This window comes from Pleurodeles waltl, chromosome 6 (assembly GCF_031143425.1).
Source record: "Pleurodeles waltl isolate 20211129_DDA chromosome 6, aPleWal1.hap1.20221129, whole genome shotgun sequence".
NCBI classification, from domain to species: Eukaryota; Metazoa; Chordata; class Amphibia; order Caudata; family Salamandridae; genus Pleurodeles; species Pleurodeles waltl.
The window spans coordinates 1,419,559,009-1,419,575,270 of record NC_090445.1 but is presented as its reverse complement, the minus strand read 5'-3'; the positions used below and the strand labels follow the sequence as shown (position 1 = coordinate 1,419,575,270).

The 16,262-nt window shown below is 38.3% G+C and overlaps 1 protein-coding gene and 1 long non-coding RNA gene across 7 annotated transcripts in view; one reads left to right on the top strand and one right to left on the bottom strand.

The window, feature by feature from the left end:
- The window catches only part of KAZN (kazrin, periplakin interacting protein), an 808,570-nt gene that overhangs the window by 364,788 nt on the left and 427,520 nt on the right, over positions 1-16,262 (top strand). The window lies entirely within an intron of this gene.
- LOC138300909 (uncharacterized) overlaps positions 44-16,262 on the bottom strand; it is an 86,848-nt gene continuing 70,629 nt past the window's right edge. Inside the window, exon 3 of the long non-coding RNA XR_011205041.1 lies at positions 44-256. This is a non-coding gene — a long non-coding RNA (uncharacterized lncRNA). The remainder of the gene's footprint in view (positions 257-16,262) is intronic.

Genomic DNA, 16,262 nt, shown 5'->3' with positions numbered 1-16,262 from the left:
TTCCTGGAATTTGTGTTAAACTGAAATTCTTAATAAACAGAAGTAAGTAAACAAAAATATTTATCTTTCTTCCGCATTACGAGAAGGGCGCATTGAGCAGAGAAGAGTCACTTTTCCTTTTTTTGGTGGTAGTTCCCCTTTAAAGCAAAATGACTAATTCAATGAGTTAAACATGCACCACTGGTATCTGCTGTGATCTGCAGGTCTCAGGTTCAAATCCCAGCAAGGCCCACTCAATCTTCTTTATCTCGGTGATCTGGAAAGGATACAAGTGAGAAATAGTAACACTGGTTATTTACTATGGTAAATCATGCACAAATGTGCTATGGAGACTCCTTGAAAACACCTTTATTTATTTATTTTACAGTTGCATATGGCAGGAGTGGTATAGAGGTGCTTTACATGGTAACACAAAATGTGCTATTCTCTTCCAATAAACTTGAACTCCATGGAGTAGATGGGTGAGGAAAGGTTCATGTGAGGAAGTACGACGGGCAGGAAAACAACAGTGTGTGAAGTGAGGAAGGTAGAGTGGAATTGAACAAGTACCAAAGAGAAGCAGGCAGAGGGTAAAGAATTGCAAAATAGCTGGAGGAAAATTCGGCAAAAGGGAAGAGACGAGAGGGAGGTTGTGAAAGAATAGGGCAAGTGATTGATATCGCCCTTCCAAGAAAAATCAATATTTTTGTGTTTGCGAGGAAAGATGAGTAACATACGAAATTAAAAAGACTGAATGTTGGAACTTGACAACATCTGGGCCCAAAAGGCCAACATTGCAGATCACAGATTGTGTCCTATTACCAAAAATGATTTAAGAGCTGGTAGTTGCTGCTAATCTGTTCTTTTTTGCTGAGGAGACTGACAAACCACCCATAGCAATGTGTAAATAGGAGCTGCCTACATTTTCTGGTGACACTAGAGCTTTCTCGGAGTGTCAAATCTAGAACAGCCTTTAATTCTGGCCTTATAGATGTGGGCTGACGGTAAGATTGACAGTTCCATTAACCAGCGATTCCCTGTCAGTATGAGTAATTAGAATGTCTATATTTGTACCACACTTCATACATCATATCTGCAGGGCGATACTTAATCAAGAACTGAATGAATTCCAGGTGTTTTATGGTGGCTTTTGAGACGGTGAGACAGAGGGGGCACTTGCAGCATATTCTTGGATGTAGAATGTTCAATGTGCAACTTTTACTTTGTTTCAGAATAAAAATGACAATTATAAATGTTTATTTTTGATCTTCAGCGCTGCTTCAGAAAAAAAATCAGTGCTCCCTAAAAAAAAAAAAAAGAAATAGCACTGCTGTAGTGTTCTTAAAAAATACTTTTTGTCTAATTTGCCACTGTCACTTAGTGAGGCTTACCACGGCTAATTGCAGTGGATCATACCCGTGATGTGGTTGTGAAGGTCTGATCTGCATTGAGATTCTGAGCACCCTTAGCAGACAGTGGGATTGAAGCACAGTGTTGATTGTTGAATGACCTGTTTAGGAGAAGTAGAGTGAGGGACGTGGAATTTGGAGATATTCTGTAAACATAGAGTTGAGTCTTCACTGGCCTTTAGCATGAAGACCTGAGGAAAGGTGCATGCATGCATGCCTGCCCTTGTATGTGTTATTTCAGAGTATTTCAAATTCAAAACCTTGAAAAGCTGTTGTTGTTGGACCTCTCCATAATTCAAATAGTTATCAATAACTCTTACTTTTCACTGAGGAGAGTTCGTTACCATAGTGCTGTGCTGTGGGGAAGCATTCAGGGGTTGTTGTAGCTCTTTAATCACATGGCTGGAGGCTCTAAAGTGTATACTGTTGGCTTAGAGGCCCAAGTGAGCTCTGGAACCTTTGGTGGCTTGTACCCTTGGTGGAATCCTAAGTGAGGGATGAATTGACACAGACATCTTGTCAAGTGTTTTTCCTTATATTTTAAACAGATACAACTCAACAAATATAGACCACAATCAAGGCATAAGCAACATCTGGTAACCCCTTGAGTAAATGAGCAATGAAAAGTGACATCCTTGTTTACGATCAAATTGAAATATAAATTTCTATCTATGGTCAGGTTAATCAGCAATCGTAGTAATTGCAGATTATACAGTATTTATTTGGAACATTTTTTTCAGGTACCTTTAAACTATGTCAGTAACTGAGCTAGTAATTATGTCAATGCTATGTCTTATACATCAGAAACACATCATTCATTTGCCTTAGTTTCCAGATATTGTTATACCTTGCTTTCTGCTTGGATCCACATTATCATGTCTAATTCCCACTGTTTCAGTGAAGGGTTTAAGGAAGTCTTCACTTCATATCTATAGGTAGGTCTATTCTTCTTCAGCTAATGTGCAACCGAAAACAATATGTTTTGTGGTTGGTTTGTCCTTTTTCTACAATCTCATTGATTGTACATTTGATGCACAAATTACTGTTGTTGTGGGGATTCTGTGCATCACAAGTGGATTCAGGTGAGTGTGGTGCACACAGCAATCATCAGGCCCAATAGTAGCATTAGGGAGTGGTTTGAAACCATCATCACACCTAGTTTCCTCGCTGAATGTTTTCGGGAAAGAAGTGGGCCAAGTTCTTCTGGTTGCATAGTGGATGGATGGTAATTGGTCAATTGCCACAGGTTTGTTGTGTTTAGCCTGAAGTAATGTGTTTGCATCCACTGATCAACAGGTCGCAGACATTTGCACTATGGAACTGGAATCTAAGTTGACTGGGCTTTGACATTTTGGAATTGATTTGTGTGTCATCTCCACAGTTGAAGTAGCTGTGTTTGAAGGAAGAAATGAGCTACAACCGAGGTCTAGAAAATATCTTAAAGAGGAGGAAGGAAAATGATTCCTGGATTCACTGAAAAAGGATTGCTTGAAGGATTCTTGCATTCACTGAAAAAGGGTGGAACAAACCGTAGTTATAGTTTAAGGGATCTGTTAACCTGTAAGGTCTCAACCCAGTCGAGAATGATTTCTTTAACCCCAAATGAGTCCCATCTCTGGAGCGAATAGGGATAATGAACGGCATTAGGAGAGGAAGTAAGGTCAAATGGACTGTAGTGTTGGCATTAAACATTTTGATTAATACAGAATATGTGCCCCTACCTGGTCGGAATCCTGTTTTAGGTCCAATAGTAAATCATTCTGTTTAATTTCTGATGATATTTGAATGCAGGCAGCTTTTTCAATTATTTTTCTTTGGAGATGTTGCATTTCAGATTGGGCGGTAGCTCAGAGGGTCGAGTCAGAAAAAAGAGCTATTAGCACTGAAAATATTTGTAGGTCCATACCCCACTTACATCTTCATTTTGACCTGTAATGATTGGGTAAATGGGCTATACTCGGAGTGAGGGGCTGTCTATAAGATCCTGAAACTAATGTGGGGAATATCTCTTTTCTGCTGCAGAGCAACTCTATTACACCGTGCTCAGGCCTAAGCAATTATTTGTTTTTATCTGAGTGTAATCTCACGCACATATATATTATTTTGTTTTGTGTACTTTGATTTGGGTAATTTTTTTTTCCCTTATTCTTTTCAAATACTTTTTGCTTACAGTGGGCTGGGCCAATCAGAAAATGTCTGGCATAAACGGTTAAACTTGATGTGTGCCATGGCCACATGTCTTTTGTTCACTGAATGACTATAGAAATAGTTTGGGGAAAAAAGCAGGTTTCTTGTGTGTGTTTTGCATATTAAACATACCTCAGAAAGATTTTTCACAGAGATGACCCGCACTGCACGTTTCACATTATATACATCATTTTTGCAAAAAGATATGCAACAACCCTTTGAAAAAACTCAATACATATTTTCACTCACTTCTACTATTAAAAGTTGGACGATTCATGTCTGTGATGGTTGATCATGTGCTAGAAGTGGTAAAGTAAAATTTTAAAGCGCTCTTGCCTTTATATTAGAAAATTATTGTGAGGTTTCTATTGGAACCATTGCATGTCTCAAGCAGTTGTCACTCCCAGGCAATGTGCATGCCACAATCGTTTTGTAGTGTATTTGTTTCTTTTTTTTTTCCCTGTGTCTGGTTTCTGATGTACAGACCTTGATTAAGTGCTTCAGGGAGGCATGTGCGACCTAAATGATAGCGGGGAATGTTCCTATACCAACCCCATCAGCAAGAATGGCGGTGATGAAACGTTCGGCCATTTCTGCATCACTCTTCCTTTTCAGCAGTGCACATAGTCAATTGTTGAGCAGTGATTCTGCAGAATAACCAGTTCTTGCTTGACTTCATTCAGTAATGAGAAATCACCGGACCTTATGCTGAGGCTGGGTATTTGGTAGTGTTCACAACACTTATCTTGTTTATTTACACGCCTAGAAGCAGTTTCAAACTTACAGGAACTTTGAATGTATAGTTTATGAACTTCTCCATAACATTCGATTTAACTTTTTTGTATGAACCCAATTAAAATAAAGTCGTGTTATGGATTCTACAGTACACTGTAAAAATGAATAGCTTTTAAAATTGAATTTTCTGACTATTAGTTCATATGCTAACTGTATCAATGTAAAATGAAAACATTCAGACAAATGATATTGGTCAGCACTTTAGCTGCTTAAATTGACGCTGATATATTGCTAAATGTGTTGGTTCTGTTGATGTATAGGTAGGATGTTCCGAAAATGCAAAGTAGTTGCACCACCTGCAGATTGAGAGAGCAAGGAGTTTAATTCTAGGAAACCAACAACTGAAAACAATACTGTTCCCGTTCCAAATAAGACTTCATTTTATTTCATTTACATAATCATTTTTAGGTACCTCACATTTACTTACAAATATTACTTATGTTTTTACATTTTCCGAAATTCAAATAATTGTATTTGTTTGAGTAATTGAAATATCCTAACATTTTTTTTAAAGAAAAGTTTACAAATTACTCAAAGAAGTATTGGATCATTGTCACCATAGGTTTCATTCCACAGATGACTGCTTTGCAACATGGCTTACAGTTACATAGATTAGCACTCTAGACTTTTGGGGGGTGGCGGGTTGGAAGTGAACCTTTACTGCCCTATTTCTGAGAGACTGTGTACTGCCGAACTCGGAAAATATTGTCCTACAAGTACAGTTGAATGTGGTGTTGGATTGTGTAATTAACACCACCGCACCATGCGCCCATGCTGCTGAGTGTTTCCCTCCTCCTCCCCACCCAGCTTTATTTTTAATTTATTCCCTCTCTCCTTGTGCTTCCCCCACCATTGCCACACACCCCTCATGGTCATTTGCCTTTTTGTTAAGTTGCATTTTTATGGGAGGGATCGGCAGCTGCCACTTACTCTCAGGTCCTTTACTACAAAAAGGACTTCATTTCACCTACATTGTTTAATTAATAAAAAATAATATAGAGCTTACATCCCTCTATAGGGTAGCACATGTGGTGATGCATGTGCAGCAGTGCTTAATTTGAGCCAGTGGTATCCGGTGCTTGGCACTGGCACTTTATTCTTAGCACCAGCGCTTGTGACAGTCTGCTACGTGGTGGCAATGTCTGCTAAATTTGGGTCTAAGCACAACAGCGGTTTAGTAATTCATTATACATTAACAATCAATAATAGACAAGCCATTCTTACATCTTTGGGAGCCTTGAACAGTATGAATTGTCACACTTGTATGAGTGTGATTGTTAGCAGCTGTGTTGATGCTGTAATTGCCAGTGCTGGGAGCGGTAATGGATGATGCAAGCTGTGTCTCCTGAAGAGCGCCCTGGCACTTTTTGTTTTACAAATTAACCACTGATGTGGAGACATACCTCATAACATGCATGTGTCTACAGAATTATGTGAATGGCAACAGCATCTGTATTATCACAGTGTTTTTTTTTGCTGCACAAGTCACGTCTGAATCAGGGGAAACATTTAACTTCTAATTGTGCAAAAGGCCCACTGACAAACTTAATACTCTAGCTGGCCATAGTTGCGAGCAGAGGCTGACCGTGCGTAAAAGACTGAGGCCCTCATTCTGAGTTTGACGGACAGCGGAGGCCGCCCGCCAATCTCAAACCACCACCTGACCGATGGTGCCATCAGGACACCACCGGTTGTATTCAGACTTCACCGCAGGGCCAGCGGGCGGGAACAGTGTTTCCGCCCACCTGCCCTGCGGTGAAGAGGGCCTTAACATTGACGCCGCATAGCGTTGCTCACTATTTAATTTGGAAAAACATGGGAACGTCTGCATATTACGCAGAGTGATCACTTCATCTATGCTATATAAGTACTGATATGCCTTCAAATGCTCTTTAATGATCTCTATAGATTTTCAAATTAATCGGCACCTGACTGGTATAAAGACTGGAGCTGGCACTCGTAATACGATCCGAGATTACTTTTCACTCATTTATAACTGCATAGAGGGCTTTTTAATGATTTGTTGCTGAAAGATTTTTCTGCAGAAGAAAGCAGTGTGTGGATCTTTTTTAATGTTTTTTTTTTAAAGATTATTAATTATCTTCCATTGAGCTGCAGCTGTCGAAAAATAATCTCCAAGCTAGATCCATTCTAACCTCTTGAGCGTGAGTTCACCTTTATTAACCCTTCATTAAACTAGGCATTGAATATCCCTATTCTTTCACTGTTGGGTAGGTAAGAGACTGTCATCTACCATCCTTATTAAATGATTGTCATATAAGTTCATTTACTTGTCTCGGTTCTCAGATTCTCTCAGATTCTCTATTCACGCATTCCTGTAGTTGGTCAGTTATCCTGTCTAATCTACAGTTATTTATTTACATACCAACACTATAGACACAATCTCTTAAGGCCTAGCTAATGGAAGTTTTCTGTAATGATATGTGGGATTAGGTGGTCATTTGATGAGGGGATAGCAATAGGTCTGAAAAATATGCATTGATCACCATAATGACCAATCATATCTAACGTGTGACCATCTGTACGGGCGGGCCCATTATTTTTCAAACTAGTGTTGAAACTAAAATTGAAACATGGTTGCAAATGTCTATCATTTCTTGGTGTCCAGTTGCAATCATCATCAAAATGTAATAGCCCATTGTTATATTGCTAATTTTATCTGATAATAAACTACTTACGTTCATTACCAGAACCTCACTAGATGAGACATGGCCGATATCAAAAGAATAGATCCATTGTTCAATGTGAATCTTCAAGTTTTAAATTTGCATGATTTCAATTGTTGTGTGTATCCAGCATTTCAATGTCTGTTTAAAGATGACAGACTGGCCAACAGCATATTTTCCCTCTTCAAAATATGAAATGCTGTCATAACCTAGTGAAAATACGTACTTGGTTATTAACCAACAGTCTCTAAACCAGGCCTTGTATTACAAAAGTGCTCAACTTCTCATCTAATATTAAGTCATAAATATTTTTGCAGTTTTTTTTATTTACTGCTGACGAGGCATTAATAAGAAAATCTGATACAAAAACCTTTGTTTATGAGAGGGGACACAGCTGCTTCAGAGCTAAATTTTGATTTACTGCTTGATTGTAAAAAACTAATAAATTAAGTTCCATGAGGTATTTAGTGCAGACATTATCAAGTGTGGCACCTTCTGGGGTTTTAGCACAAAGACAAAAGAGTAGCATAAAATTGGTTTGCCTTCTGCTCTCCTGGTAAGATGGCACCATCTCCGGCCACCGATCACGATCAGATCCCAGACAACAGCAGATTTGCTTGCTTTGGCTAGCACTGCGCTGTGCAGATGCAAAGGAGGCTGTCTTAAATTAAGGTCCTTATCATTCATCCCAGGAAGACTAGACCTTTTCACAAAATGGGGACTGCAGGCTCAGCCAGATGAATTACTGTCCCCGTAATGTGACACAGATGTTGAGCCCAGCCACTTTCAAGTGGCTCTATTATTACTGCGGAGTGCCTCAGATACAGCTCAAGAATGGTAAAACACTCTTAAAAGAACAGTAAACATACTTTTAACAATTACAAATATTAGCAAGTTTCTAAAAATCTTGGGGTATTTAAAATACAAAATGTGAAAGGACGTGTATTTCCTTCCTACTTGCTAATCCAGAGGAAACTTTTAAGAGAAACCAATATTTAAAAAGAAAATACCGGCATTTAAAATAAAAGATTGCTATTTCCTTTTGGGTGTTTTTAAATTTATCTTTCTATCATTTCATACTACTATTTAAATTCAACAGTGCCCAGGAATCCTCTTAATGCTACTGACTCTACTGATGGCCACAACTATAGGGGACCCAAAATCAAACTTGGGAAAACCCTGATGGTGCACTGAGTCAATGATTGGCCGGAGTGTATACAGAACTTTGAAACCCTTCTTCTACCTCAAAAGGGGTTTTGGGAAAACATTGAGACTAATCAATAAACATGACAGCTAACATTTCAAATAGATTGCTTTAAAGTCATAGGTATTACAGGCTGTTCAGAAAGAAGTCCAGTAAAGTATTTCAGTACTGCCACAGTACAAAGTACCATCATTTGGGCATAGCAGTGGATCATGCATGTGCAGATGAGAAAATTGTAAAGATATAAATCAATAGAAACAGAGTAAGCATTGTAAAGATACCCACAATATACCAACAAAATCACCATTAAATGAGGACCTGGCACAGGGCATGTGAATCATCTTGCTTTGTTTCCCACAATATTGCAAAGTTGTGCCATATTTAAGTCACAAGGGGGTCACATCACGCCAGACACAATCCCTGAATTTGGGAGAGAGCGTATCTTATTGGTGGCTCAGGCATGCCATGGATTAGGTTGTTGGCAGTAAGTGTCACTGATTTACCAGAGCAACACCACAAAAGACACAGACACACATGTAATGGCACAGGACGATGCATGTATCCAGAAAGACACATCTCCACCCCACATTAGACCTGCTCCCACTTCCCTCATGGTAATTTAAGATTCTTTTTTTAAATGTTATTTTACATACAAATGTCCTTCCCTACTGTAATGCACCTGTTCAGGCTCCCACAGCTCTCTTAAGTCAAGTTCTATTTAGTTTTATTTCAGGAGTGTCAGTCGTCCCTGACACTCCTGAAAGTCACCTAGCCGTACTTACAATCCCCCTTTGTACTGCTTAATGGCATTTGAAGATAAAGACAACAAAATAGGGAAGAACACTGCCCAATATAAATTCAGCCTTTTGTTTAAATTATGTTGGGCGGTGCCATGTGGCTGCTTTAATGCAATAGGCTTTCAAGAAACCAATTTCACCTTCCAGAGGGAGCAACAAAGTTTCTCCAACATCATGCAGGACACCACACACCCCTTCTATTTATAAAGGAAATATTAATGCCTTCTCTTTTTGGATAACCACTCCAGCAGAAGCATTTTCCACCTGCCACGGTTAGTGGAATCTTTTATATATTGTACTGAGGTCCATCATGGTCATTGTATTAATTAAATAGTTTCAAGTATTGCAAAGTGAACTCAAGAAATGTAATCTGTAGAACTTTCTACAAGACAAAATTGTTATGTAGAATACCCATTTAATGTGTTTCTGAAACAGTCATGTATTTGTTTCAGTTAACTGTATAATCAAAAACCTTTTCAATTTTCTATAACTGAAGAATATCACCTGACACACAACATGGCTCAAATCACCAAAATGAAATTTATATGTCCATAATTTAGGTACTTAAAGTTTGTTTAAAAAATCAAGGCAACCTTCTCTTCAGAATAAAAGTTCATACTTTCAAAAAAGTCCCCTAACTGTCTTTCTCCATGTCATTAGAAGAGAGCAACCCAAAGTTACAGGAACCCTGCGCCCAACAACTGAGAATTAAAAATATAACATCTTACATATTGCTTAAGTTCTAGATATTTTTAATTTTATCCGAAGCAGTTTTTTCTACAGGGAATGTTCATCAAATCTCAAGGTATGGCTGTAATTATTTCACTCTCTATATAGTGGACCATTGAGGGAATTTTCCCAAACTTCTTTCACTTGAAGAAAGTCAAAAGTCCTCAAACTGTATTTCACAGCCTTTCAAATATGTCAGATTAAAATGTTGCTCCAGGGACTCATGGACACTGTTTTCTCAGAGGGCCATGCCAAAACCCTTTACCGGAGGCATCCAATTGTTCAAAGAAAACTTGACCACCTAGAGACTACAAGTCCTTTTTAAGCAAAGATCCAGAGAATGCCTAAAAGGACTTGGTATGAAGTAGTAGTAGAGAACAAAGCCAACCCTACCAAGAATAGTGTGCTCCGGGAGCAAGCCCAATGCCTATCACGATGTTTTTCCTTCCATGAACATCAACACTTTAAATCGGAACTTACCCAATTGTTAGATCGAAACACTAATTATGGAACAATCTTAACCTCATAGATTTGTGTTTCTGGATTCACAGAAAAGTCTTGAAAAGTACTGCCATATGTGTGCATTATTGTTGCTATTGGAAATGCTTCCGAACAATAGGAAGCAACATGCAACTCCCACTATAAGTGTATCGTCTAATGGTACCTGACATATTTGAAAGATATGATCTTCTCAGCTTGTTTTTAAGTCAAAGTGTGAGGTTCCAAATGCAGTAATGGATTTGGTTTCCCAAATTCCATTATTTTAGTTTTGAATACGTTTTCATGCAAATAATTGCAAATAAGAGAGGCATATTTGTACCAAGTATCTAATTATTCAGATGTACCGTGTTCTGTTTAGTCTATGAGAGCCCCATCACTAGCACAAAGAGGAAAGCAAAATTATTTCCTACTTCAGGTGCACAGATAGCCCTACCTTCACATTGTATAGATGGAAATAAACAGAGAAACTATTGAAAGACCATTTTTAATACATAAGGGTCTAAGTCATGTAACAAATCTAGGAGTATTTTCAGCCCTTTTCAGTAACCACACAAACATCCTCTGGGCGATCTACTGAAAGTGTTAGAAACTTCAAAAACACTATAATTGAGCCCCACTCTCCCTAAAAAACATTTGTGTGGTATTACTCTTATAGGTTAGGAACAAATGTGCTTTGTAAGGGTAGCAGCATAAGGAACCTAACTAATGTTTGTGGATGTCCAAATTTTCGTTTGATAAATGCAAGCATTCAGTGCATGGGGTGTCAGTTAAGTAATGGCATCCTCTAACCCCAGTCTGGATCTTTAAAACCAAGCTGAAACAAAAGAAAACCTATATTTCCAGATTAAATATAATTAGAAAATAGATCTTTGTATTGGCTGATTCTGCAGCGTATCTTCAAAACCAAGGGAGAGGCTAATGCTAAAAAGAATGGTAATTTATCTTTTGCTTTATGCAGATGGGTGCATAAAAGAGAGAAATGTTAAACTTTAGACACACTGAGTTAAGTAAATGTTATTATATTGAAAGACTATTACTGCAAGTGAAATTTAATTTAAGGGCAGAGAAAAGCCACATAAGCTAGTTTTCATGCTTTTGAGTCTTAGCTAGAGTTGAACGTATGCAAGCCACTGGAAAATCTGATGTGGCGTCTGTTGAATGACTTACGTTTAATTTTCCAAAGAGGTTTCCCCAGGATTGAAGTTGTGCAGGACTTTTTGGTTCGGACAATCATTCAGTATTTTACACTTCCTAAGCCAAATTGTGACTGTATGTATTTAAAAAGAGACAACAGAAATTATTGGATAGTGGGAAACATAATCAAAGAATTGGATAGTCTCACAAAAGTCATATGTGGGAAAAAATAATGCAATGGTTTTATCAATTCACGAACCAGACATTGGTTAAATTGCGGTTGTTTTTTGCATATTAAAACCAGGAATAGTTGTTCGATCCTGTTGATTGAGTCTGCTCACGAGATGTTTCTGTGAGTTAAACACTCCACACTGATGTCATATGTAATCTGCAGGTTATATGTTTGATTCTGGTCATGCCAATTTAGGCTCCCATCTTTACAAAATCTGTGCTTTCAATACCATTAAATTGAGATATTGTACTCTCTGTTAGTCAAGGACTTAGAAATGGCTGTTGTGAGGCATGAAGAGAATTATAAAAATAAAACAAGTTGTTAGTATTATTCACAATGTCGGATGACATTCACTGATTTATAAATCACTAGTTTGTACCCTATATTATCATTTGCCTGGCGGAATGTGGCTGATTTACTTGGTTATAACACAATTTTGCTTATTTTGCCTTTAAAGCTCCCAGAACTTAATTCAGCATCTGACGGTTTACCTTGCAGCTTTTATGGTTTATTCTTAACACATTTAATAGGGGGGTCTGAATGAAGTCACTAGCCAGGATCTCTCAGCAGGAAGAGTGAATACTTTCAGACTTGTTGGTCACAGATTTCAATTCGGTCTGAACTGATTATTGTTTCATCCATCTATGATAGATAAAAGTACCACCATTACCAATGTAGACTAACACCCAACATGTGTAATTTAAGTGCAGAGAGCAAATTTAGCAAAAAATGAAAATCTATTAATCGAAATGTTCTGCCTCTGCTTGTTATATGTTACTTTTTCTGGCTTGTAGTTACTCCTGCTAATTAAGTGCAATGTGGAGATCTGCAGGATTAGGCACAGAGGAATACTGTATTTGCATAGATAACTGTATTTCTCCCTATGCAAAAAAAAATTGAAACAACGTGCCCCCTAAACCCATGAAAGTGTAGAATTTGTTTGGGCGGGAAGGTTAGTCTTTTCTGGTGTACGTGTGCACTACAGCCATTTTTTGGACTTAAGTTGTGTGTGCAACTAGTCTGGTTGAAGCTGTTTGGAATCTCTGTGAATCCCACAATTCTACAACTTTGTAGAATCCACAAGATTCGCAAAGACATCTCCACGCACACCCGATGAAGCGCCCAGGTTTCCACCACTAAACCTGAACATAGGACATCAAGAAATCCAAACTAGCATGTTTTCAGTAGTAGTAAGTTCAATATGCGATAGTAATAAGATTGTGTTGTGGATTCATGAATAGGAATTATATATGTATTATTGTTGCATACCTTCACATTGGGTAACATTAACACATGTTGCTTACAACACTTAAAGGAGACAAAACGGTAATATAAATTGCTATAAAATACATCACTCCATATACTGTTAATACATATAAATATGATCAACATTGGTATTATTATTGCTTTCAATGGTGGTGTTATTTTTATCATTATTCTAGTTATTATTATAATTATTATTATTATACATCATTTTATTTCATGTGCTGAACTGAACGTCGGGCAACTTTGCACCCAGGAAAAGGGTTTCTTCTGTGAATCCTCAGTGATAGGTTTAAAGCGGAGATGGCATTTTTTAAGAAGAAAGCATTCATTACTTGAAAGTGCAGCATTTTATTGAATTATTCTAAAAAAAAAAATAGTACTAATACAGCCAAGTCTAATAGATATAGCTAAACAGAAACGAAATACTTGTCAACTCTATATTTCAACATTTACTTAAACAGAAAAACACATAGGACCTTATTTGATGATATGAATTAAACCAGATTGCAATTTTGAACTGTAAGGAAGTGGGTATTTGTGTGACACAAACCTTGGCCAAAGACAGCAGAGCACTGTACATGTTCAATGATAGAAATTCCGTAAGAATCATCCTACGGATGGCTGTTGAGTTCTGGGTGAGGTGAGGGACTACTGTTATAATGTAGTTTTCTCTAAAGAGGCGTGTCTTTAGCTCTTTCTGGGCTGGTGTAGGGTAGGTGCAGCTTCAGTGCATAAGGCGAAGTTGTTCTGATCCTGTACGTCATTGCCTAGAATTCTTCCTGTTTGCACTTCTTTGTCTCTGGTTAGAGGGTGTCCTTGCTCTGGGTGTGCTGAGATGGACTTTTCAGCCAGACTGGTGAAAGTGCTTGCCATTATGACTTTTTAGACGACACATATGGCCTTGAAAGTGGTGCAGGCCGGCAAGTGGAGCCAGTGAAGTTCCATCAGGTGAACGGATTGACTTAAACAGGAGTTTAGTTCACTTTGTGATTTGAGTTTTGATTAAGATTGGATTTGCAGGATGTGTTGTATTGAAATTGTGACTATTGATTTTTGTTATTTCAGTTAGTTAAATGTATCCCATTTCATTTTAAATGTGAGTTGGTGGTTTACGCACTTCTAAATTTATATCAGACGGGTTTGATTATGGCCAGATCAAAATTGAAGAATTTCTGAATCGAGTGAAATAAAGCATAATTCTGGGTTCTACCAAGTAGCTAATTGTGGATGCTGGACAAAAGCTTGCAGTTCACTGCTAAACCAGTCAAGTTCAGAAAATACTTTGTCACACATTCGTCGCCTGCAGAGCTTTAAAAATCATTTGGGACAATTGAAGGCAATCCAGGAATATCACAAATAAACACATATCTCGACTTAGCCAGACTTTTATGGAACAATCCAGCTTAAGACAATTTATTCTGTCGGTTTCAATGCTGTCCTAAGGATGGCACTCAGGTGTGAAATCATTGCTGCCATGCAACTTGATGGCTCGTGTATGACAGACCACACGATTATGAAAAGCCTCCTCCTGAAATTTGTATCATGTGTAATATCTGAGCTGAAAAATATTCAGGAAGATTCACCTGTTGTAGTTATTTGCTGGCCCTCATGTCCGTAAGAATAAGTATATGCTTTTTGACAATAGGCATTTTTAAGGCTGGGCCAGTAAGAGCTAGGTTAAAGACAACTGAGAAGGGTGGTATCAATGTAGGGACGTTATGGACCATCAAGATTCCCCCTAAAGTAATGTTGGCCGAAGTAGGAGATAGTATGCAGGTTGGATTGTCATCCTCAGACAGGGATGCTGGGCTTGAGAAATGGTCATGGCTAACCTATGGAAACTCATAAATGCACTGTTTACAATATTTCATTCGTTAACTATGATTTTAAGTCTACACACAAAATCTATGAAATGTTTTAAAATGTTTTGTTTATGGGTTTCATTTTTGTACTTACTGTGTATGACTGTTGAACTTGAAAGTTAACAAAAGATTAAAATGCAGATAGCACAGAATTTGGGTTACATGCTCCGAGCCCGAAACTCTGTCATTCTGCATTAGTTGGAGTTTTCATCCTGTGCAAATGGCTCTCAAACTGAGGAACATAATCCATGAAATTATATTAGGTATCCTTTAACTGAAAGGGATAACTAAGCAGGAAATAATACAATGTCTCATGCAGGTTATAACGTTACAAACTCTGAAATGTACATGGCCATTATGTGCCTCAAGATATAACAAAATGGAATACCATATGTAATTAAATAACATGTAGCTATATTGAAATAATTGCAAACTTTAACCGAAGCCAAATAGGACGAAGTTAGCAGGACAGATAGGTAGACTTCAGAGCTGAACACTGAAACTGAGAAAGGACAATATTCTGTACCTAATGGAGAATGAGGTGAAACATACGATACATGGTGGGAGCCAGTGGATTACTGCAGTGATTATGAATTGGTGAGATAGTCATGCACGACTCAACCCATGGTGTTGTCAGCGCACAAACCATTGGCGGCTCGTGACCTTTAAGAGTGTTGGGATGTAATCCTTGGCTCGAATTCCAATGAGCTTTTTCTTAAGAGTTCTCTCACACTTTATTGCGCTAAGTTTATTGTCTCACTTTCACTCAGTCACACTAATTCACACAGTCTCACTCATTCCACTCTGACCCACTTTGTCTCACTCAGTCCCACTCATTTTGAATTACTCAGTCTTATTGTGTCTTGTGTCCCACACACAGTAACACTCACTGTCATTCTTCCTTACATTCATTCTCACACATACTCTCCCTTATTGTCGCTCATTCTCACTCATCCTCACTCACTCCCTCCCACTTTAACTTGCGTACATAGAAACACAGACATGCTCCCAGTGCTGGAATGGCGCAGGCACCTTCATGCACTTGTGTCAGCAGTCATACAATGTCACTAGTTACCTCAGTTTGTTGCTGAACCCGAAGCGGGTCTGCAATTTATCTTCATTATACCATTAGTGAATAATTATTCACGCTTGATGCAATAAAAATGGGACACCACACGAGGAGGGTGCAGTGTGGCTGTGGAGCCCATAAATGAGAGCCGCCACTGGTCCAGGGACACCTATCTATCAAAACAATCCATTGTCTCAAGCATCCATTGGATTTCACATATCCACCCCCTTAATCCATCCATTCATCCATCCTTTCAATCATCCATCCATCCTTTCACTCATACATGCACCTTTTTGCTCCATCTATCAACCCTTTCCCTCCATCCATCCATCCATCCTTTCACTTCATCCATCATCCTCCATTTGGCTCATCCATATATCCGCCCTTTCACTCAACCATCCATCCTTACAC